General features: G+C 35.9%; 1 protein-coding gene across 28 annotated transcripts in view; it reads right to left on the reverse strand.

Moving 5' to 3' along the window:
• PTPRD (protein tyrosine phosphatase receptor type D) overlaps window positions 1-25170 on the reverse strand; it is a 1257748-nt gene that overhangs the window by 434886 nt on the left and 797692 nt on the right. For all 28 annotated transcript variants that reach the window (XM_054809724.1, XM_054809742.1, XM_054809753.1 and 25 more), the window contains one exon: window positions 24876-24919. The gene's annotated coding sequence lies outside the window, so the exon portion shown is untranslated. The remainder of the gene's footprint in view (window positions 1-24875; window positions 24920-25170) is intronic.

Genomic DNA, 25170 nt, shown 5'->3' on the forward strand with positions numbered 1-25170 from the left:
GACTACACATACTTGTTAAGGCTATAAATCACTGCAGCATCATGCTTTTACCTAGAGAATGGTGTAAGAAAATTGAGAATTTAAAGTATATTGTGTCCCATGTAGTTATGCATCTATCTCCACAACCTTACTTTAAAATATTTATATTGTAGAGTAAGGAAAACAAATTATGTGCATCCCACACATAAAGAGCAGAAGAGTCCCTCAGTATTTTTTATATTTAAGATTTCTCTAGTTAGCGTATTTGCTATAACAGTGATCCTGGGAAACATGGAAATACAGCTCTGCAGGGAAAGAAAGAAGCCAGATAAGGTCAGAAAAGCTATTTTCTGGTGAATCTCATCTTTATTTAATCTCTTATCCATCCCCTTTAGTAAAGGTGATGCATCATGTTCCAGTCCTTTTCTAAAATGGCATTAAGAAGCTTTTATACAAGGTTTTATACAATAGTTTTTTCTTTAGCAGTAGTTTAAAAACTATGTAGGGAATTCTAACATAAGTTTACCAACCACCCTCAGGAAGAGGTAGACAAGGGTGAAAAACTCATAAGGTTAAACAAGCCTGCAGAATATAAGCTTGTGAAATCCTGCCATGGCTCTGAAGATTTCTGTTTACTTTCTATAATGTCCTCTTGAGCAAGACCAAGCAGTATGCCCAAAGCAAGGTGAAATTGGTGAAGTATGGTACCTCTTCAGGAGAAAAGGACCTTATCTCATATTCTTGAGTGTCAGATTGGTCAAGACACAGTGTTTCAGGTTAGACTATATCCATGGCATACACTTTTATGGTAACAGACATTAGTGTCCTGAAGAAAAGAAGTTCCAATGTGACTTTGTCTGATTCCTATCCTGAAAACAACCATGGTCTTTTCAGCTTTGGAGAAATTATTTGTAGTGGGAGTTCTCAGTTTGATTTATACCCTTCCTTATCACAGTGTTGGATCTGCCTGCAAAAGATGGAAAGGTTGTAAGTATCTGCTTTCATCTTTATACACTGTCCCAGGCTAAGAAGCAGTCTGAATCTTAACAGATTTAGCCTACAACTATGTAAGTGTAAGATATCCTACTGCTGGATTGTTTTACCAGAGCTTTAATAAACTTAGGCAAACTTTTAACTATTTGGAACTGAGAATTCCCTGTCTTTGATGCAAAATTTTGTAAAGCACATGCTTTCTACTTTGTTTTAAATAAGAAGAAGAAGAAAAAAACCAAAAAACCCCAAAAAACAAACAAACAAAAAAAACCCCCCAAAAAACCCCTGCTGCTGTTCTCTTGTATCTTGCTTGTGTTTCAGAGCAAGCCAGAGATTGACAAGAGAACCTCTTGGTGTTAAGGACATCTCTGGTCTTATGGAAAATGAAGCAAGTTGGCTAAATTATAAGGATCTGAAAAATCTATGTTCACCCATCATCAGGACTGAGTTTAAGAACTTGGCAATCAAATTCTCCAAATATGCCATCTGCAGTGTAAGCCTGTAGGTGTTGAGCTGCTCTCTGCTGTGGATGACTTGGTCCTGGGTATCAGTATGAAGAACAGAAAAGTTGCCTCATTAAAGTGCTCAATGTCCCTTTGCTGACACCCAGGCTGCATGGGAGACAAAGTAGAGAAATGAGAGGTAGACTTGAGAGGGGTGAGATAGTGGTGGGAAAAAACGGAAAGGTATAATTAGGACTGAAAGTTCGTAGGAAAGAAGGGAGATACTGGGATGAGTGTCTGTGGTGGAGAGATTTGAATGTGAGAGGAGAACAGAGAATAGGAACGGAATAAGAAGCAGTAGAGAGAGGAACCAGGTAACTAAGAAAAGGACAGACTGAAAAGAATAAGGACAAAGAGAATGTTGAAGAACAAAGGACAAAGAGTGTTGAAGAACAGAAATATCTATTATTACTATGTCCCAAGCTTTTCCACAGTTGTGAGTAATTCAAAATTAATGAGTCTCAGCTTTCCTTTTTCTAAGGAAGCCTCTCTGAAACCTCTGTCTTGCTTATCTCAGAATTTTGCTGTACCTGTGCAGGACTTGCACAGCCAGCCATAATAGGCTGTCCAGTAGGAAATAAAGGGATGTCATCAACATCACACTATCATCAGTTTCTCAGCTGTAAACATCAGCTGGGAAAGATCTGTGATAAAGATCTTCAAAATTCCAGTCTTGCAAATATGATTCCACCTGGCATTCAGTTTTAAATATTTATTTTTAAATAATAATACTCCCATACTACCTTGACCTTCAAACAGAATTACAAAAAGTAGGAAAATTGCTGCAATTAAAGTTTCAACCTCAGTTTCTCCTCTTTACATTTTTTTTTTTTGAGAGTGATAACCTTTAATAATAGTAAGAGTAATAACTTTCCTCATTCCTTCTTGCCTGGCTTTTAGGAATAGATTACAAGAGGCAGTCTTTAGATGTTTGAAGAAGAGAAAACACATAAAAAGGAAGGAGAACAGCTAAGAGTGGCTGCCCACCCCCACCCCAAAACAAAACCAAACCAAAAAAACCCCAGAAACAAGTTTTCATATCTAAATATATACTAAGGCAACTAAATATCAAGCTCTGCGATTTCTGGAGTTAATTCTTAATGAAAATACTGAATCTAGAAAAAAAATTGTGACACCATGTAATCAGGAATGAACCCTCAGTCCAACAGGAAAAAACCAAAGCTAATTAGAATCTTTTCAGGATCATCTAATGTTTTATATGTTTGTATTTTTCCCTAAAGTGTTAATAATTTTTATTTTATACTGTCTCCTCAGACTGCTGAAATGTGAAGCTCATTTTCCCATGGGAAGTTATACTTTTAATGTCAAATGTAATTATGTATAAAGAAAAGAAGCCAAGAGAAAGTGTGTATTCAGAGAACTAGGGCAGGCAGACTGCTATAGCTCTAACAGAAAAAGGTCCAATAAATGGATACTTTAATCAGCTGTGAAATACTATCTGTATGTGTGTGTTTGAAGACATATTTACTGTGTCTTTAGTTAGTATGGTTTTTTTGGTTATCAGAAAACAGGCAGCACTTTTGTGCAAAAATGACCCTTTGGTTTCATAAATGAAATCTACCTAAGCAGCAATACATGCCATAATTAGATCTGATTCCAATAATATGTTGGGAAAATCATCCTGACATATTTAAAGACAATGGATTTTAAATATATAGTCTCAATAAACAACTATTAATTATAATCTAAGCCACTGTACTCTTTAAGGCTAAACCCCAGTGTTTTTCTTCAAAAATCTAATTATATATTTCATGAAAGTAAGTGATACATGCCTTTTTATCAATAGTACAGATCTTGGTTTTTTAATATACATGATGATTTGCTCAAGAAGTGAGCAAAGGAGAATTCAAATAAATTATGATTTAATAAAAGTCAGGTTTAAAAAGTATGCCTAGTTGCATATGCATCCAAAAGACCAGTTTGAGAGACTAGCTTCAGATAAATAATACAATACTTGTAGAGTCTTCCATGAAAGATTTACTTTAAGGAAACCACCAAGGAAATTAAATACTTTAAACTATGTTTAAGTACCATGAAGGATCTGACAGACTGGAAAAAAAAAAAAAAAGCTCAAACCCTTGAAAACACATAGTTAGGATTGTCCTTAACTAACTCTCCAGTTCATAGCAATGTGAGCTAGGGCGTGCCTTCCTTAACATGAAACTCCTTGATTTTGCTAATTTAAGTCACATTCTTTCTGATGTTTACACAGAGTTTTGGGGTATGTAATATTTATATATGGACTCAATTCCCACATGCTCAGCAGTTTTCTGTAACAGCTGAAGCATTGTCAAGCTTTTACCTCTGCAAATGTTGGCTTTACTCTGTTTTGAGGGCATGGTACTGTGAAATCTGAGTTTTCTGGGGCATTAAATTGATGTGGTATTTCAAAATGCACATCCCTCAAATACATAATTCTGTTGTCTGAATCAAATGGTGGAAATGGTCACGCTACTACAATGTAGTAAGTTGGAACTATGCTAGAAGGTGGTACATATGACAAGCTCCATTGCTAGGGAAAGGAAAAAGATCGACCAGACCCATATTTAACAATCCCTTACAATGCCAATTAGGAGCACAGAGAAAGTTCAAGCTGTTTAGGCTAGGTGGTTTGCCTTCAGGACAGGGAAGAAAGAAGTGAAGAAAATGTTCAATTGGAACATAGCAGTAAACTCTTCAGAGATCTGAAAATGCTCCACTGTAGATTTCAGTTTAGATCACTCACCTTAACTGAGATAGGAAAAAAGCCATAGAAAATGTCTCAAAACCCAAAGAGTTCGGCATGCTCTCTGTTCAATAATATTTGAAAGACAGAATCATTAATTCAAACCAGAAACTTAATTCACTGTGCCAACAGAGGACAAAGTTCAATTTAGGGAGAGGGGGAATGGTTTTAACCTAACCATACATTTAAAATTAACATTAGTCCATGACACTAAGTTGTAGAAGAAAAGAGAACACAAAATCTTAGAGCTAGAAATTCCTGTACCACAGGTCTCGGTTTTCTTGAGTATCACTGCAGCCACAGTTCCATAAAAGTCACTTTGTCTCAGCCTCCTCCTTTTTAAAATTGTAGTTCCACTCTCCATGTTTCATTTCCATTTATAAGCATGGTAATAAGTGATTCCTGGATAATTTAAGAATCAGCCAAATAACTCTTACAGAGAAAAGGGATAGTTTGTAATAGTTCATTTTCTTGACTGGCCTCTATTATTACACAGTCTGAGAGACTTTATTTTTAATATATTTATCCTACCAATTTCAAATTGCAGAATGGTTGCTATTATTCAGTCTTTTCCTGTAGAAAGCCAACACACAGATGACTAAATTGACAGTTCTACTGTTTAGCAGAGTCATAGCTATAGCTATTGAACCACTGGCTCCCATTCAGCATTAGATATGAATCTGGGTTCGTGAACTTACCCATATTTCTGATTAGACAGACAACCAGTATTAATCTACTGAGTATGGAGAATAAAGTGGCAGTAAAAATACAAAAGTCAACAACCGTCAAATGCCCACTACCTCATCTCACAGTTCAGTAAAGCCAAATTGACAGCAGATATCACGATCTGGGAGGGATGCCCAGCCTAAGCTATTCTGTGTGGTCCATGCCATCTGTGGGTCATAGATACAGATGCTTAGCTCTCGAGAGGTTGCCTCATGCAACAGAATTGCTCAAAGGACATATATGCTTGTTCGTTGCATATCCCACATCTTGCCAACATATATGGGTTCTGCACCGAGAGGAAGGAGCTTCTCCCTCATGTCCTGTAAGCCAGTGTGGAGTACCACAGGAATTTTATCACTGTTGCCATCTGGTCCAAGTGGTCTGCCAGAGAGCATGATCCTAGCATTTTTCATATATCATTGCTGTGTAAAGCCAGTAGCACAACCATGTTGCAATGGCTGGCAATCTCTCCTACTCCTTGATGGCCTGGCTGACGAATCGGAGCATGGAGCATGACACTCTGGCTCACAAAGCCTTGACTAATGCCAGGTGTCCTTCAGCAACTTCCACAGCAGCTGCAGGGCAGGTGTTGACTGTGCTTCTGGTTGTTGACAGTTCTTGCCGTGAGAACTGCATTTCCTGACCAGGTTGATGTTTACCAATTGGATACTGTGTATTACCTAAAAAGTGGAAACCCAGACTTATCTGCGTATTGGAAGGATCATCTCCATGCCTGTCTGTATTTACATCTACAAGGATGAAAGGTTTTCTGTAGGAAGAAACATTAAGCAGGTCCTGGTGAGGCAGTGGATATGAAGAAAAGGGCAATCAAAATGGCAGTTATAGTGAGGTCTGTGCCATAATGCTGGGTTACTCTTTGCACTTGTGTCAGACTGCACAGATGAGTCCAAAGCAGTGCTCCTTTTTGTTCTGTCTGAGAACAAGGACCTGGCATCTCAGAAATTGCTTTATTGACTTATTTGATTTTGACGTATCTTTCTCTACTTTTTTTTCCTGTTCAAGACAGTCCACATTTTTTCTGAGTACTCTTCCTTGATCCTGTCATCTGGGGTTGAGATCTAAGGGCAGATACTTACAATTTTAAAATAAAACCTACGACTTTAATACTTTTATTCTTTGTCTACCTATAATATCATCATAAATTACTATTTGCACTTGTTACCTATTAAAGTGTTTTGTGAGAACTGTAGTAAAAGAATGAGCCATTTTGTTTCATTAATCTGCTGACAAAATTTCCACACCTGGTTATTGTTTCACTGTTCTTTTATAGAAGAACTATGCATCTGTGTCTGTACATACTTTCTTAAGCTTATGGCTATGCTGTCCAGGAAGAAAAATGGACTGCATTGCACTTTTCTGCATAGTGATCAAGGATGTGTTGAAGAAGAAAGAAATTGCTTCAGTAGGAGGAAAGGACTGGAAAGGGAGAAATTGTTTCTTTTCAGATAGGTTTGCTGACAGGTAAAGGAAGAATTTTGCTGGTGTTAGAAGAGTCACCACTGACATGGTGTCTGCTCCATCCCATTGTCTCTACGGCTTTTGATTGAAGATTTTTGAAGAAGGAAAGAATCAAGAAAACTCATCAACAATGTGACTTTCTGCCAAATGTTTGAGTCAGGCATAATCCCTTACCAGCTTCTTTCCTGAAAGTGGCAAAAAGATTGTTCTGGGCAATTCACATAGGAAAGTAAACTCCAGTGCAGAAATGCAGAGGATAACAAGTATTTCTGAAATCCTGTGAGTAATCCTGTGACCTGACTCTTCTAGGTTTGCCTTGTCTACATCCACTACTTCACTGTTGCTGTTGAAAAAGAAGTGTTAAATGATTTCAGATGAAAGGGGTACCCAAGTTCTTTTTGAACAGGTGCCACTGATGATGCCAAGAATATAATACAACTGCTGGAAATGGGTTTGCCTTATTTTTGGAACAGGTTTGTTGTCCTTTAACCTTCTTTGAAATGACCTGCAAGGCATTTCACAAGATCACATGAATACATCCTCTGGTGAAGACAGGGAATCCTAGGCTTAGAGACATGTTTAAGAAAAAGTCAAGAGGTGGCCCAGTCAAACAAATGTGTAAATGGTCAGGGGGTTGAAAGCAAAGCAGACTCCTGGGGCAGGTTTAGAGAAATTAATGAAAGATTACCCAACACTTGTTCTAATAAAGTAGATTAGAACAAGACTCAAGCCTCAGGCTGTCAATAAACCAACTGGCAATTAAACGTGTGGGAAGCCCTGAATCTGGAATGATGGAGAGAGAAAGAGTGAAGGAGAACTGCAGCTTGTGAGACAGTCATCTGCTATGGTGATGCTATGGTGTTGCAGGGTGTCCTTGGAACAAATGACACAAATCTTGAACAGCCACAAATCTCCAGATCAGACTGTTGGCATGTTCAGATTTGAACTGTCAAAGGTAATTTCTGCTTAATCTTTAATATTTTTATGTTGACAGTTTTCAGTCTGTTTCACTATTTATATCATCTTGCTTTTCTATGGACATAGGGGTTGAAGTAGAATTAGGGAATAAACAGGGATTTTCAGAATCAAATTGATACCTAAAGTGAAATACCACTGTCCCTTGAAGATTTGGGTAAAAGTGTCGAGGTGTCTTATTTGACATGCAAAAGCATTGCTCAGCTGACACCTAACCACAGCTTGCTCCTTCATTTTTAATGTTTACTTTATACGCTGGTTCATTTAACTTAGAAGCATCATTGTATACTAAAGATAGAGAAATCTAATTTTAAAAAAATATCATTCCATAGGCATGTATGTATGTATGTACACAATAACATATGCTTTTCAATTACAAGAAATATGAAAGAAAAATCATGTGTGTAATTTAATGGGTGATACCAGTAATAGACTGCTAAAAATTTCAGATAATTGTCATTAATAACTTAACTTTTATTCTTTTTAAATATATACAGGATATGCAGTATTAAATGAACATTATTTATTTATTATGGCAGATTGGTTGACTTACTGAATCGTACTTTAATAAACTTAGGGAATAGGGTCCAAAGCTGTGAGAACTATGCACTCACAAGCATCAGGGTGAATAAATGCGCCTACTGAGGTAGAGAGGAATGCATCCCAAGTCTTCAAAAAGGTTCTGACAAAAAGGCAAGACAGTTGACGTTCTAACAGAAGCATTTCTACACCAATGTGTACAGCATGGGTAACAAACAGGAAGAGCTGGAAGCCACCATTGCAGTTAGAAAGCTATTATCTGATGGCTATGAATGAAACTCTTTGGGACGAATCACATGATTGGAATGCTGCAGTTGATGGCTGTAAAGTGTTCAGGATGGACAAGTGGGAGGGGTTGCCCTCCATGTTGAGGAGGAACAAGGAAGGAAAGGTGTTGGGGTTGCCCTCTATGTAAAAGAAGGTATTGAATGCCCTTTATGTAAGAAAAAAGCTGTAATTGAAAAACAATGATGCACATAGCTAGAGCTTATGGCTGAAAATTAGAGGCCAAACCAACAAAGGAAGCCTTATGGTGGATGTTTACTAAAGGCTACCTCATCAAGGAGATGATGTCAGTGAAGCACTCTTTTTCACTACATGAAGCATCCGGTTCACAGGCCTTTAACCTGACATGGAATTTTAGAATCGTAGAATCATAGAATGGTTTGGGTTGGAAGGGACCTCAAAAGACCATCTAGTTCCAACCCCCTTGCTGCGGGCAGGGACACCCTCCACTAGACCAGGCTGCCCAAAGCCCCATCCAACCCGGCCTTGAACACTGCCAGGGAGGGGGCATCCACAGCTTCTCTGGCCAACCTGTTCCAGGGCCTCACCACCCTCACAGTAAAGAATTTCTTCCTAATATCTAGTCTATATCTACTCTCCCTCAGCTTAAAGCCATTATTTATAATTGTTTAAGATATATTTGATATTTGGAAAAAAAAAATGAGAGACAATAAAGACCTGTGTTACCCTCTTTGTAAATAAGAAAATCTTACTGTAGTAAAGTTCACTTATTGATATATTTGACTCTTGACAGTTTCTTATCTGATAGTCCTTTCTCAAACGAAACATTTTTGTTATGTACAGAGCAGTCTATGAAGACTCCTTGACAAAGCTGTCAGCTTGCTCATGACAAACCTATAGTAATTTTTACTAAAAAGCTCGTCTACTCACTAGAATCCCCCTCTCCCTAAAGAATTAAACAAACGTTTCTTTTCTAGCCTAAAAAAGTATGCATGAGAGATGAAGGAATCATTGCTTAAAGCGGGGAGAATTCCTGAGTTTTCTGGGAAATTTCATTTAGGATTTATTTCAAATGTTTATGGAAGCATCAGGAGAAAAATGTTACGTCCGTCAAGTATTTTGCTTAGAAATGAATTTTTATAAAAATGTAAACCCCCTCCAATCCCTACATAAAAACATGCTAATTTTGCATTTGTATTTACAATATTAATTTATCCAGTTATTTAAAATAATTGCTTTAAAGAAATCAAACCAACTTTCTCTAGCACCACTTACGTTCCTTAAATCTTAATTTCTGTGTACAAGTAGTTAATTCATGCCCTGGAAAGAGAGAACTTAAATGTGTCAGAAACTGATATTTTGTAAAGTCTGCAAAGACCAAAAGTTTAACTATTCATTCATCTAAAACCACCACCACCAAGAAAAAAGATCTAATGTGAAACTGTGCATTGTTGTGCAGTTCTTTGGTCTTTAATGAGGAGTTGACTAAATAAAGTGTGTTAAATGAATTCACATCACTATTCATTAACATTGCGTCACAGAATTCCTTCATGGTAATTTTATGGGTATTAGTATTTTGTGCACAACCAGAACTGAAGACACCTTGCTTCAGGTTAAATTCTACTTTGTGGAGGGTAAAATGGGACAATTATGCAGCATGCTTGAACACTAGAAGGAGTGCTAGTTAGATGTTTCTGTGGCAAACAGCAGCACATCACATGGTAAAAACATATAGCAAAGATTTGAAGCAGGTCCCAGATTGCTAATTGTCTTGACAGATCAAAGCTGCAACAAAAAGCTCTAACGGAGATGAAGTAATTTACAGAGGATTATTAGATGGCTGCAGGTTCCTGAGGAAACACGAAGAAACAAAAATAATATTGCTGGCAAATACGAACCCTACTTGCCAGAAAGTGTGTTTATATACAAGCCACTGCGTCCACCTACATAAACCATTAGTGTGTGAGGGGAGCACTGCTCTGCCTTCTTTGCCCTTCTGCATAACAGAATGCCCGACTAGCAACTACGGAACTTGTGAACAAAACCCCAGCAATACAGAATTTCAGGACAGAGAATGTACTGTATCCAAAATGGGTTTTAAGAGTTCATCTAATACATGAGCTTTATTCACCAGAGTGCAATTTTGTCTTCTGATCTTAATTCAAATCCATCTTTTACACTGTTTATTGTAGCAGTGCTTTTGTACTGCCTGGTCACTTGCATTTAGTATGACAGCACAATTGACACGAAGGCATTGTAGTGCTAAGTCCCTGAGATTTTCATTCAGGGAATGCCCCAAACCTGTAACAATATAGCTTCTGTAACAGTATAGCTTGAGAAGGACAAGACCTTGAAATGGGTCTCACCCAGATGCCTATGAAGATCAGCATGAGGACAGAAACCTGCTCAGACTTTGGCCACCAAATCCCTGTTTCGGTTTCTCCAGTTGCCTGCCAATATGGCAATACAATTCAGAATTACTGAGTATAACTAATGACAACAACCAACAACTCAGGCAGAAATATTATTCTATATGTGATTTTCATATATTAATAAAAATTTTAAAAGTAAACAAACTATTATTTTTACAGTAGTGCATGACAAGAAATTTCATAGCAAGCAATATTTTGGTTTTGCACATCTTTTACATATTTATCTGTCTGGCATAAGAATAAACAAAAAGAGCACGTATGATGTCTAAACTTCAAAGTGTTGTTGAAAATGTATACCTCTGATTCACAGTTTATTCCAGTATTTTTTCTATTTTAATTAAATGGAATCTTGTGGAGCAAAAAGTCTCATAACAGTATTATTAGCATCAGGAAGTAGCATAAGTCTCATAACAGTATTATTAGCATCAGGAAGTAGCATATATTTTTCTTCCACTCTTAAATCTGCATAGTTTATCCTCAGATCTATTTTAATGGTATTTACTAGGAGGAAGAAAGAATCATTAACCTCTCCATATTCTCATACTGTAATATGTCTGTAAACAGCAAATTCAAGAAGCTAAACAAACACACTGGAGGTAATTCATGCCCTTTCTTTCTTCCCTCATTAAAAAGGTAATTTGGGATTAACATGACTACAATGGAAATGTTTTCTATATACCTCAGTATTAATATAAATGCTGATAGTTACTGAGAGAAATATGGTGTGTAATCATTTTTTGTCTTGTGCTCTACCTTCTGAAAAATTTTACACAATACCATCATTTGTGTATAGTGTACCTATTGACAGATACAAAACAGGACCAAAGTTACTATTAGACAACCCTTCTGCTGAAAAAGTATTTTAGCCATTATTATCTGTGTCAGTATTTAGGGGAGTGGGATAAGGAGCAAAATATACAAATTTTGTGTTGCACATCCTCACTTGCTTTCCAAAGGTTAGCAAAAAGGAACCAATCATTGAAGTTTTCCTTTGACTACATCAGTAATAAAACCTTCTGTTCTCTCTGCTTTCCCCTTCTCTAGGGAATATCCACTTTATCAAAGTTTGGAACAGCAGACCCTGGACCAGAATAGCTATGCTATAGATGGGAACGTAGTTTGACAGGACTTTTGAACACATAAATCAAAGCCTCTGTGCTTAACAAGCATGAATAGGAACAATTGGATCTAAACCACCTAAAATCCCTGTATTAAAGGTAGAAATCTACCAATTTAGCTAGCTAAAATAAGAACCAGAATGTACCCCTTTCAAAGATTGTGTTTCTAACACAAAGATTTCTGGATTGGAAGTGTTCGAATAAACTCCCTCTAGGTATGCAACCAGTGGAAAAGAGAGGGAGAGAACTCAGAACTAATGAAAACCTCTGCACCAGGGGACAGTGAGACTTTGTACAGACATAGCTGTCTACATAAGAAAAAGAATACCAGTATTAAAGGATTCAAGGTGATGACTGTTATTACTTTTTAAAGACAGCTTCTGCCATGACCTGTAAGTGCAGCTTCAGCTGAAACTGATGACTACAAAACAGTCATTTTTATTCTGTCTATTTATTTAGACAATGAAAGGCTTTCAAAGTCTGGGACATAAACCCTGCATTTTGTTTCAGTGAAGCATGCTACAGCCTTACTGGGTGCACTGGGCATGTGTGAACAGTGCAGGAAAGACACGGTAGTGTTTAGTACTTATGGGGCTGAGTACTAGGAATAAGCCCATACTTGTAATAAGTGCTGATTCTTTTGAATTTGGTGTATTTATACAAGGCCAAAGATTTGTTGTTGGGGGGGTGTGTGGGTTTGGTTTTTTTTTTTTTTTTTTTAATCTTCATCTTCTCCTTTTGTCTCCTGAAAAGGAACTTTGAAGAAAAATGTGAGAAGAAAATGTTATCCATTTGAAAAATTTATTGATTTAAACAATACATCCTCTCCCACTGTTTCTAATCCATTAATTTGGTTCTAAGTTGACACAAAATGATTTCTGCTGCAAGTTTTTCACTTTGGTGATTCCAGAAAAATTAAATAACACGATTCATATGGTTTTAATGACATATATACTACTTAAAGGCTCAGAAAATTACTGGATCTAATGAAAGAGTAAGTAATAGAATATAAGTCCTTGATTCTTGATAGAACCAAAAGTAGAAAAGCTGAAAGGCTGCTAGAAAGAGAGATGACCTTTGATTTTAAGAACACGTAATTCTGTTTGTTTAAAAAGAATACAAATGCATCATTTTTCACTTATGGGTATTTATCTTGCCCTTTAAAGGCCAGCTAGTAAGTGGAACTAAAGTTCATTCCTAAAATGAAATCTAAGTATCCAATACAAACCACAGTTTTCCCTTAGCATTGATTTTGAACCAGAAAAGATTAGGAAGTAACATCAACAAAAACCCACCTGTAACTATTCCCACTAAAGGAAAAAAAGAGCTCACAGTATGTACACATGTGCACATGCACACATATTTGATAGGCAGTAGATGTAGAGTCCAAACTTCTAACTACATCCTGAATCCCACAAAGGTAATTAGAAGAGTAAGTACCAAAATGGCCTGCAGATAAATAACAGTATTGAAAAGCTAGCTGGTAGTTCCCACCAGCTGTCTAAGGAATTTTCATGGAGAACATAGAAAACGATATTTTTCTCCTCCTCTTGCCACCCATCTCAAGACAGATCCGCCATAACAAGCTATAGTCTTTCAAGCAAAAGCAATTTTAGAAATATGTCAATCCCAATTTCTAAACAAAAAAGATAAACTTTCTGTATACTCTAACAAACATAGATATTTGTTAGTTAATATATTATTAGAAAAACACAAGCATGTTTTTGAGGAAGACAGATGATAGTTTCCCTTCTGGAGCTCAACAGACTCCAGTCACAACTTGGCTTTCTGCTTTCAGATAAAAGAGATACAGACATTTCCCAATATACTGTTTTTGTAAGAATAACTATTTTAAAAATGTTCTTTGAAGCAGGTTTTCTGTCAAATATTAGTTTAGGAAAAATATTCTGGCAGATTTTTTACATGTAATCTTTAAAATGTGCTTAATTCTTTTATTTCATCAAACATTTTTAAAATACTAGTAGGAATAATAACATGTTATGTACTCCTAGGAATAAAGGATACATTGATGTATTTTGAACTGGAATATACATATCTTAAAATTAACAGTAGCTTCTGCTGAATACTCAAAGAAACAATTTCTTTAGAAGGTGAAATTGCTTTCTGCAGGTCAGTTATGAGGCACAGTGCTGATATGAACTACTAGATTTTTTAAAAAGCATATAAATATAGTAATTCTGAAAAGAATTTTTGATTTTTTAATGAAATTATAATTTAAAAATATTTTTAGGCAGGGAATATCAACCACATATATATGAATAAGCAAAGGTTATGCAATTTTAAATTTCCATCTAGTTCTACAAACTATTTAACTGGTTGGACATGGCAAAAAACTCACAGGCCAAAAATCACTTATACATCATTTAAGGCTATGCCAAATTCAGTGCTTATTTAATTTGGTGTCTGTACCAAGTGCCAATGATAATTTTAATGCAATGTTGAGATATCATTTCTGCTGTGGTATAGCATTTATTAAGCACTAGCACAAGGAGCCTTTTCTCCTGTAAGAACGTGACTGCCCACACTGTAGCAATCAAGACACCTGCATCCACTTCACCCATCCTAATGTGATGATAGCAGCACCAGGGAGCATGGGAGCTGCACAGAAGCCAACTCTCATCTAGAAGGAGCTAGCAAGGCACAGCCTGTAAGCTAACAAGCCCTGGCACTTTTCAGAGCTCAATTGCTCAGGGGCAACGCTGCATGAACACGCTATTCTGCTTCTAGAGGCAAGCAAGTTCACCCGTACATCTCTGCACCATGCCCCACGGACGTCCCGGTGAATGTTTCTGCCAGTGCAGGCATCTCTGGCACTGTGACCCACCGGGCACTGTAAACATGCCTACCTCTGTTTTTTGGTTTCACTATTAAATGCTTGCCTGTTTATTTGAAGATGGCTGACTTTACCTCTTTCAAGAAAGAGGTGTGGTTTATAATCAGAAACACTGACATTCAAGGCTTTTATTCGTATATACTGACACTGGCAGATATCTACTGTTCAGCTATTATAACTAAGTTCGAAGGACTATTTTTACCATCATCTTATATCCTCTCTTCTAAAACAACGTGTGCACGCCAGGTGGAATACCCGTGATGAAGGCGAGACATTTGACATAAAAAAATTCTTAAAATTAAGGTCTTGTTTTCTCAAACCCTTGCACCAAAGTTATGTTTGCTGAGAAATGGGGAGGTTCCACTTAACTATTATATAAACTTCTTATTGCTAAATGTTTTTAAAGTAATGCAAGATATGGGAAAAAAAAACCCCACCTTGAAGTATTGAACAATTCTTTTGTGGAAGATATTTTACAGAAAATCTACTTAAGATCCAGGCTGGATTCAAACTGTATCCCTTGAGAATAAAAAAAAAGAAAAAGCCTGATCCACTGAGTTTATCACTTATGTGTGTAATTATAAATTAGATACACATTGCTTTCAGACATACTTTAATCAGTCTTTTAATGAATGATTAAAACAATACAGAATTTTTTTAACTTCAAGAAAGTCTTTCTGACATGCTAACATCAGTAATTGTAGAAGGTCAGAGCACAGGAAGTATTCCATTTGACAGGAAGACATGAATAATCTGTAATACAACACTACCATAGATCAGGTATACACTCCTCCAAATTCCGTGTGGATGATAACCATGTTATGCCTGTATGGCCCTCTTATTGCTAATATTAATATTGCAATTATTTAGGAATTTTATGTTATGTTTATATTCACAAATGAGTAATTGTCTTTCTTCTAATCACAACTGTGAATTGCTCCTTTGTTTTCCATGCAAGTAGAAAGCCTTTAGCTCAAATGTAAAATCATAATGAGAGCCAGAGATAAGACTTGGCAGTGATACCATCTTGCTAATTTTGAGCCTGCAAAAAAATAACTTGAGTCATATATACTGAACTGAATGCCTAGCCACTTTCCTACAGAGACCAATACTTAACCTAGATTTTAAAATGACTAACAGAAAACAAGTAAACAAAAATCCTATGTGCATCAGAAACAAAATATTAGTGTTACTGCCTTTAGAGAAAGCAATGTAGGTTTTCAGTGATAATGATGTGTGTGTGTAATGAAATAGTGTCTATGCAAGTAATAAGAATGTAGCTGAAAAGAAAGGGAAGGCATAGGCAATGACAGAAAAAGCTGTCTGTAAATGTATCTCAAACCTAGTCCACACTTTTTGCTCTGGTTCATAATTCAGTTTCAGCCAGCTTTCCCAACAGTAATGCCAAACAGGTCGTGGTTCTGAGTGGCATCAGGAGAACAATCATCCTGACATCATGAAATTGCTGCTGCTTTGATTCTAATTCTTCAGTTCACTAAAAGGCTAATACCCTCGAGCCTCAAAGCCAAGCTGTGCAACACGAGGCACGCAGAAGCCAGCGTCTTTCTCACCCCTCCTCTCAAGCAGTGAAACTAAGGAGCATGAGATTAATACAGCACAGCACGTCAAAATTCTTCTTAATTATTTCTGAAGTAATGCAAGATGTGAGACAATCAATTGTCCTCCCTTTTCCCTCCTGAGGAGCCTAACAAACCCAATTTCTGAAGTTTCACACCATCAACCTGAATGTTCCTACTCCTGTCAGTCAGTCAGTCAGTCAGTCAGTCAGTCAGTCAGTCAAAGATTTACTGAAATCTGTCTTGAAACTGTGTTGGTTCTTTCCTGTCACTATTTGGGTGGCTGTTCCAGACTTCACACATCTGACAGTTAAAAAGAAAAACACAAACACTAAACCAAACACCTACTAACTTTTGTTCTTTATTCTAATTCGATCTGTTAATCTCCACTTCATTTTATATCAGGATTATAGCTTGTAAATTAGTTTTTCCTAGTTGGCATCAATCTCCTAGATACATTTATAAGAAGTACATTTATTCAGTGTATTTATACTGCATTTATTTAGCCTCTCGGCTCTTATTTACTAAGTTTAACAAGTCAGTACCTTTTAGGCTGTACTGAAGAGAGAAAGGGTCTCAATTTTCCTAATTGTGTTAGAGACTTTTTAACACCTGCATCTATTTACTTTCTTTAATCCACATATCTGTGTCATAATGGATATAAAATATTGGCAGAAAATTGCAGTTTGAGATAAATGCTGTTTTGTCTGAGTTATGTCATCTCTGTAGGATAACTAGTCTTAATCCAAATAAAGGGGCATGTTTGAGCTACCTTGTGGTAAAATACTCCAAAACATGTTTAGGGATGGAGTGTAGGGGTAGAGATTGATGAGAAGAAATGGGGCATTGGATTGCCAAATAGGGGATTCTAGTAGTGAAACTTTTTCAGTTGAGATTGTCCCATAGGAGCCCTTCACACAATTTTTCTCACATTCAGAGTTGTGCAGCACTCCACTTGGAGTTTCTGCAAGGCACTCTTAATGGTTTAAATACTTCTTTGCTTCTTCTAAAAATGTCACCTGATCCATACTAGCAACTCATTAGCCTTTTCATGTTACAGTGCTTCAGAGTACACTCTGTTTATGATCAAACATAAATTCCTGCCCTCTTCAATTAATTAGATGCCAGGACTGTTGTGGTTTAAGCCCAGCTGGTAACTATGCACCATGCAGCCGCTTGCTCACTATCCTCCACTCCCGCAGTGGGATGGGGAGAAAAATGGAAAAAAACCCTTGTGGGTTGAGATAAAGACAGCTTAATAGGATAGCAAAAGAATAAATTAATATATATATATGTATAAATATAAAAATAATAATAACTAGTATATATATAAAAAACAAATGATGCACAAATGGAATTACTCACCACATGCAAAGGAAAGAGAAAAAACCAATCCGATGCCCAGCCTGTTTCCAAGCAGCGATCCCACCTCCTGGCTAGCTTCCCCAATTATATATGGAGCATGACAGAATGCAGTATGGAATACCCCTTTGGCCAATTGGGGTCAGCTGTCCCGGCTGTGTCCCCTCCCAACTCCTTGTGCACCCCCAGCCTGCTGCTGGTGGGGTGGGGTGAGAGGCAGAAGAGACCTTGGCTCTGTGTGAGCACTGCTCAGCAGTAACGGAAACATCTCTGTGTTATCAACACTGTTTTCAGCACAAATCCAACAGATAGCCTCATACTAGCTACAATGAAGAAAATTAGCTTTATCCCAGCCAAAATGAGCACATGTCCAGAACACACACAAGACCTTAAAAAGAGTGAATAATTCTTCTTCTCTTTTTACTAGGTCTCATATTATAGGTCTGACAACTCTGCTCTCTTAAATCAGATGCTGTTTAATGGTCATAAAGAAATATTTAGTAATGTACTGCTCTTGAATCACAGATAGCTTGCTTCAGTGAACATTTTGTTTTACACAAAACTGGGACAAAGTGGTTAAGGAAGAAAGAAGAATAGCTCTCTCCATGAACAAATAGTAAAATCAACATTAAAATATATTATTAGGCAGTCTAATAATAATCAGTTTGATCGCTGAGAAGAAGTCAGATGAACTACTGCCTGTGATTACAGTAGGATAAAAAAAAATAATCCAATAGCAGCATCCAACCAAGGGAAACAATAAGCTAAAACTTTAAACATGTTATTAAGATACACAGTGCCCACAGCAAGAGAACAGGACTCACAACATTAATTGCTGGTGTGTAGACCATAATTTGTTTTTTAGTCCCCACAAGTTTAATCCATCCAAAAAAGAAAATAGCATATTAATGACAGGTTTAATCAAACTCGCATGGAATCAGTCCCAACCATGTTTAGATTCACAGCTTCAGCTAATTTCCTGTCTTGTAAACACAAAGGTAACATGTCAGTTTAATTCAGAACCACTGGAACCCATGGATAATGTCTTGCAATTATGCAGTCAGCGCTGATAGAGTCCTTAAATGGAGCAAATGTTCAGCTGGTACCCATTTAAGGCATCTCCAGATCTACTTTAGTACTTTTATCCAGTTAAAAAATTGTAGAACTCAAATCTAGATATTCACTGTAATAAAAGTTATACATTCATACATGAAGGAAAATTAGAAAAATTCCTATCCCACTAGGAATTCAATTCTACTTCCACGCATATGGAAAGAGTTCGCAGTGAGCTTAAAGGTGCGTAAGGAGTGCAATCTTTCCCTTGGCTGTATGATCATATATTCAGAACTCAGTAATGACAGTTAAAATGGCTGAAGAAACAGATTCTTGGTGCTTTATGCAAACTTAGACATGAAGAGGTTTTAATTATGTAAATGGTCATGCACTACAGGCAATATAGTGTAATGAGCTTATCAATAACATGAGAAAGGGCACACCTTGTTATTTGTTTTCATTCTTGTGTACTTATTCCTATTTTAATTGACTTAATGGTCTTTTCCAACCGATTTTTAACATGATAAGTCACAAGCCATGCCTTTTTAATAAATTAATCTGAAGTGTTTTCCTTCTCAATTTCCAATTGATAAAACAATCTCCCTCTGTGAATTTCAAGGGAAAAGACAGCTAACATCCCTACTGTAGGATGATGGTACAGTTTACAGAGTTTTTTTCAATACTGGATTTCCATTAACTGTTTAGCTGAAGACAGAGGGAATAAAATACTGTACATTTAAGGTTTATAAAATTTTACTGTATTATTTCAAAATAATAATGATAACTAGAATCTTATTATTATAGTAGTCATTGATGAAATGTTTTATCTGTTCATTCTAGGGTAGTCAAAGTACTTCAAATTATGGAAAACAATGATGTAAGAATATCTCCAAAAGACTAAGGCTCATAATTCCAACTTATTTTATAAAAAGGTGTTTGTAGTGGTTTTATATGTAAAAGTAATTCACTGAGAAAATTTCATATAGGTAGAAAAAGATTAATGCATTCATGAAATTTAAGCACACTCCTGCAAATCTTTTTATCTGGACTGGAAAGATACTTTTCCTTGGCTTTCCCACCTGGTGGTGGTTTTTGTTTGTTTTTGTTTTTTTACAACATCAAAAATAAGTTATTTGTTCTGCTCTAGTAGAATTAAAATTAAAAAAAAATTAAAAATTTCTGAGTGGGACATAGTCATTACTTATCATCCCACAAATTTTTAAGTCATCTTTGAAAACTGTCCCTATAAAGCAAAAAAATCCCACACTGAACTCTTGCAATTCCAGGAGTGCATTATATAAAATTACAGAAACTATGTGAAGAGTTTTTCCCCTTTGATAACTGCCAGGCAACTCAGTGCTGTAATTCTGGCAGCCTAATAACTTCTCTAATAGAAAATAACAATTACATCTATGAACTTGGTTAATGAAGTTCTTGATGTGAAAATACTAAGTAAATAGTATCAAATGATAAGACTGATTCTATTTTCTGAAATATCTTATGACAAGTTTATGTCCCAGTGACTTATCTTAGGACAACCTCTAACCTTTTCCAAAAAATGATCATATTTTAAAGCCAAAAAGGGCATATGACTCATCAAGGTTGAAGAAGTCATGCTCATTTCCTTTATTGCTGTCCAGAGGTGTAATATGCTTTTAACTGCAATTCTCCTAAATACAGTTCCTGAGTATATCTTTTCCAATAATAGTTTCATTTAATAGCCTTCCATTAAATTATAAAATAAAAAGGATTTAATCTACAGGAAATAAGATCAACATTACTTTGTTGTTTATTCTATTAATATTTGTTGTTTGTTAGACATACTACAGTACTGAATAATAGTTTTCTACTGAATATTGTTGATACTCTATGGCAACAAATAATGATTTAGATTAATAGGGAGTTTGGATGTGTTTTCAATTCCAGTTTTTCAGTGGTTTACTTTATGTATGTGACAGTATTTTATGCATGTGGCAGTTTTGTTTGAAGTTATTATCAGTCGTTTTATGGTTAAATATTCTTCTTCTTTTCATTGCAGACTTAGTCCCAGTTAGTAGTGGTAGAGGGAAGTTTGCATTAAAAGTTTTGCTCAGAAAGCTGGCTATTTCTACAGAACCTTAACTCAAGAAATAATCAAAGAAATTTGGTCTTGATCAGTAAGCTACTGAATATTTTTCGTCATTTATAATGTCTTCTCAAGACAAATAACTAAGAAGGCTAGAAGAATCATATTTTTATGATTACATTTACTTTGAAACCCTGATAGTTTATGTTTTGATTAACACTGAAGCTTCTGATTTATTAATTATTTAAGCTGCTTGTCTTTCCCTCACTCCTTTTGCCTTATTTTTTCATAATGGATATTAACAGCTATTAACTTGCTCTGGAACAGTTAGAATTTTTGCAATTAAAAATAGTAGAATAATTTGCCTAGCAAAAAAGTCCATGTTAAAATCACTGTCCTTGTTTGCTAATTCAGGTACAGGCCAGACTTCCTATGATGTTCCTATGACTTATATTTTTTTCTTGAGAAAACTTGGGCACTTAAGTGTCTAAATCTAAATCTCAACCAGACAGGAGAGAGTTCTTCTCATCCTACCCTTTGCATAATGCTTTGTACTAGGCTAGAGGAAAGAAAAAAAAAGTACTATAAATCTGTCAATTTTTTCAATATCCATGTCTTTCATGAAGATTCAATGTTTTAAGTGACCTCATTGCTGCAACAGAAGTATGAACAGTTTCATGTGTATCAGGGAAATAGAAACACATTACTTAGAGAATCAAAGTTCCCTGAGATTTCAATAATTCTTTGTGAAGAAATTTGAGACGTGCTTTAGACAGACTGAATATTTTTGTCATGGAGGATCACAAAACAAATGATATCGTAGGGGTTATTTAATTTTTTTTTTTAAATAGGTAATTAGACAATGAGATTTCAGTAGATAAATATAGCTGAATATAGATTATGTTTATTTTAGATACATTTGCTAAGTCATCTGTATTGGAAATATCAGTACTGTTGTAGGACATATTGCTTTCCCTATCCTCCATAGAAATCAGACTTTGAGTATTCCCTCACTGTAAAAATTTTTATCATAAGGCTGTTATATAATCAAAGCCTGCTGCACTTTAGACATCTCACTGTCCTTTGATCTCTATAATCAGCTTCTTCCTACATAATGTGCGCTTTACTATAATAAGTAAATTGCAAGCTCTCGAGATCAGCCACAGAGAAGAAATAACTACTGCTGGAGTTAAAAGAGGGCCTTACAGAATAAACAGAAAGTCGGTCCACAGTCGTCACCACACTGAGCTTCAGTTTGCTGCACTGGCAGAAGCATTGTTCAGAATTTGTTCAGTAATGTTGTTTGATTGGGCTTAAAAAATAAAGTGTTATTTGTAAATATGTTTCCTTTTAATATTAAGCCACAAACCATCTTTCACTGTAATTCTTGCTGTTGTAAAAACATGTTGTCCTACACTGCCCTGCAGACTATTTAATAATCAGGCTTCTGTTAAAGGCTATAAATGTTTCTAAGCAACCACAACCCACTTTAAATATGCTAGTCAATTAGCTCTAGACACCATCTTCCAGTGTTTGTCTCTATTGTTTCTTTCTGACTTTAAAGATAAAGAGACAGAGAGAGACAGAGGAAATTTTAAAATAATGCCTTGTACTGATCAAGTTTGATGCTAATAAGTAGCACCTCGTGCAGATGAACAGAGCCCTCGGACAGCCCCTGTCCAAGAGTCGGTGATGTGTGTGCTCATCAACCCCTTATCAACATATAAGCCAGAGAGACAGAAACTTACCTAGCTACTGCCAATATGGAAATTAAAAATAAAAAGCAAGAAAGGTATTGGTGGTTGTGAGAAGAATAGCTTCTCCCATTTTGTCCAGTGTTTTCATACTACGATTTTTAATAATTCTTTCCACAGAAAAACAAATAAAAATAATATCCCCATAAAATAAACCCAGTTGTGACATACTATTTAAAAAGAAGTCTCCAAAGAATGATTTTTCTATTCCAAAGTTAAATATTACTTGAATTTTGATCACAGAGGGATGTCTTAGTTAGATAGGTCATTCCTTTTAAGCTATCATTTTAATTTTCTTTCTCTCATGTTCATAAGCCCCATTTTATTCCTAGAGTCACAACAACCTTTCTTACTTGGTGGGGTCAGTTTTCCTTCTTATCTGTAAGAGTTTCCCCACTGTGTTATTGTATGTAGACATCTCAGTGAGGAATGTCTGAGAAGAAAATACTGACATTTCATTAAGTTCCTTACGGCTTAGGATCGCTCCCTCCATTGAGGCCTGTACAAAACATTGCGTTTGCTGTGAATACCCAACACAATTTAACTAGGCAAGGATGAATTCTGCTGGAACTTGATACTTAACGTCAGGCCTTTTCTGATCTGGTGCTGCCACTACCATTTTACACAAGGATGAGAGTGACTTAAAGTATAAAATTACGTCAAAACAGGGAAGGTAGAAAGAGACTGAAGTATGTGTCTGGTAACTTGTTTAACTCACTAGATATATTTCTATGTGTTACTTTCCAGTTGATTCTATAAGCTGTACTATAAAAGCAAGAATGGCCAAAGATCTTTGTAACATAATAGCTCCCCTGGGGTATTGAGTGGCTAATAATGGAAATTTTGGGAAATGTAAGAACTGCAAAAATATATATAGTGATACTACCCCTGGGCATGTATCCACACAATTGCACCTTAGGGACTTTCTGAAGCCAGAGGGAGTATCAGTGTATTTACAGCTTTATGGGATATTTATTCTGTATTTTCTTCTGGATTTCCCTTGAGTCTGTGGAAAATATTGAATCCCCAATAACTTTTTTACAAGGAGTTTCACATCTTCCCCATTAAGCAGTATTTATTCTGAACCTTGTACTTGTTACTTTCAGTGTTCAGAATATAGTTTTTGTACCGGAAGAAAAAAAGAATGATGATCCCTTCTTTTATTTTCTACACACCAGACATGATTTTATAAACCTCTGTATAGTGTTTCCTCAGTTTATCTCTGTTCCAGATTGAAGAATACTAGGTATATTCTCATTACTCATACAAAAATTGTCTTATTATTTTGATCACCCTTTTCGTCCTGCTCCCCATCTTGCCCAACATTGCTGTATTTACTTTTGAGATGAACTGTCTAACTCTGAATGGAAATTAACCACCCTTAAATTGTGAGTGCTTGTGATATTACGACTGTTTTTCTCAGGGACCATCACTTCACATTTACTGCATACTGAATTTTGTCTGGCAATTTATTGTCCATTCACTCAATCATCTTAGGATTCTTCTGTCTTTCTCTACAACAAAGTCAGCAGTTTTACTTCTCTAAATAGCTTAATAACGTCAGAAAAATATGTGATATTATTTCTCACCACCTTTTTCAGCTTTTCTATCAATGTGTTAAACATAATGATTTAATATATGAAACTTGAATACTCCCTTAGAATACAGAAATAATTTAGCTGTTTCATAACATGACCAATAATCCCAAATTTCTTATACATTATCATACATATATTATATCATGTATATAGAGTGTATTACAAATTTCAAACTGTCTGTACACATATAAAATAATTACAAATTTTGCTGTGATGCTTTACTAGCCATAAAGTCTTTTCTCACTAGGGACTGATCTACTTCATAGCCAGGTCAATGAATACCCTGCCTTATTCATCAAAAAGAGATAGGTCAGATCATATGCGCCTAACTGTCATATTACCTTATACAAAGTAGGTAGAAAGAATATTAAAGGTTTGATGCATCTTTTTCTTACAGCTATAGTTACAAGTGTTCAGTAGCCTTCATTGTTACTCCTGTTACTCATTCAATGCATTCCCTAAATTTCCATTTAATTTATAGCATGCCTATGAATCACACCATAGGAGTAAGACTTTCTTTTATTCCAACACTGCAAAATCTCAACTATAATCTCACTCCTGCACCTTAGGAGATATATGCAAGAGTTTATTACACAATCTACTGATCCAAGCATTGTGCTCTGCTTCCTGACCAAAAGAACCTCTTGGAATTTCAAAAGGAATACACTTTCTAAGACGTACTAAATATTGTCAAGTAGGAAGAAGTTTGTAGTTTATCACAGAAAACCCAAACCAAAAGAAGTCATACACCTTTTAGAAAAACAAACAAACAAAAACACAAACAAAAAAACCCCCAAACCCCCACCCCCCAAAAACCTAACATTGCAAAAATCTGTAACAATGAACACAGAAAGTGAGTGCATGTGAAATCTTACTTTGAATCTTTGTAGATTTTGCTGCTGTCCACTGAATTTCTCACCTAAGAAAAAAGAAAGAGGCAAAATCAAACTTTGTGAAATGCATAATATATTATTCCATTAGAGAATTTAAGTCAAAAAGCTTCACAAGCAAAATTCATTTTTACTTTTTAATTTTGAATCCAAGTGAAGGAAATGTCCTGTGTATTGAGTATTCAATCTCTAATTACAAAGAGACAATTACAATTTATACAATAAATTGTAATAATACAATTGTGATAATAGAATTTAACAGGACAAATACTTTCTCTGG

The sequence above is a fragment of the Grus americana genome, chromosome Z, assembly GCF_028858705.1.
Source record: "Grus americana isolate bGruAme1 chromosome Z, bGruAme1.mat, whole genome shotgun sequence".
NCBI lineage: Eukaryota > Metazoa > Chordata > Aves > Gruiformes > Gruidae > Grus > Grus americana.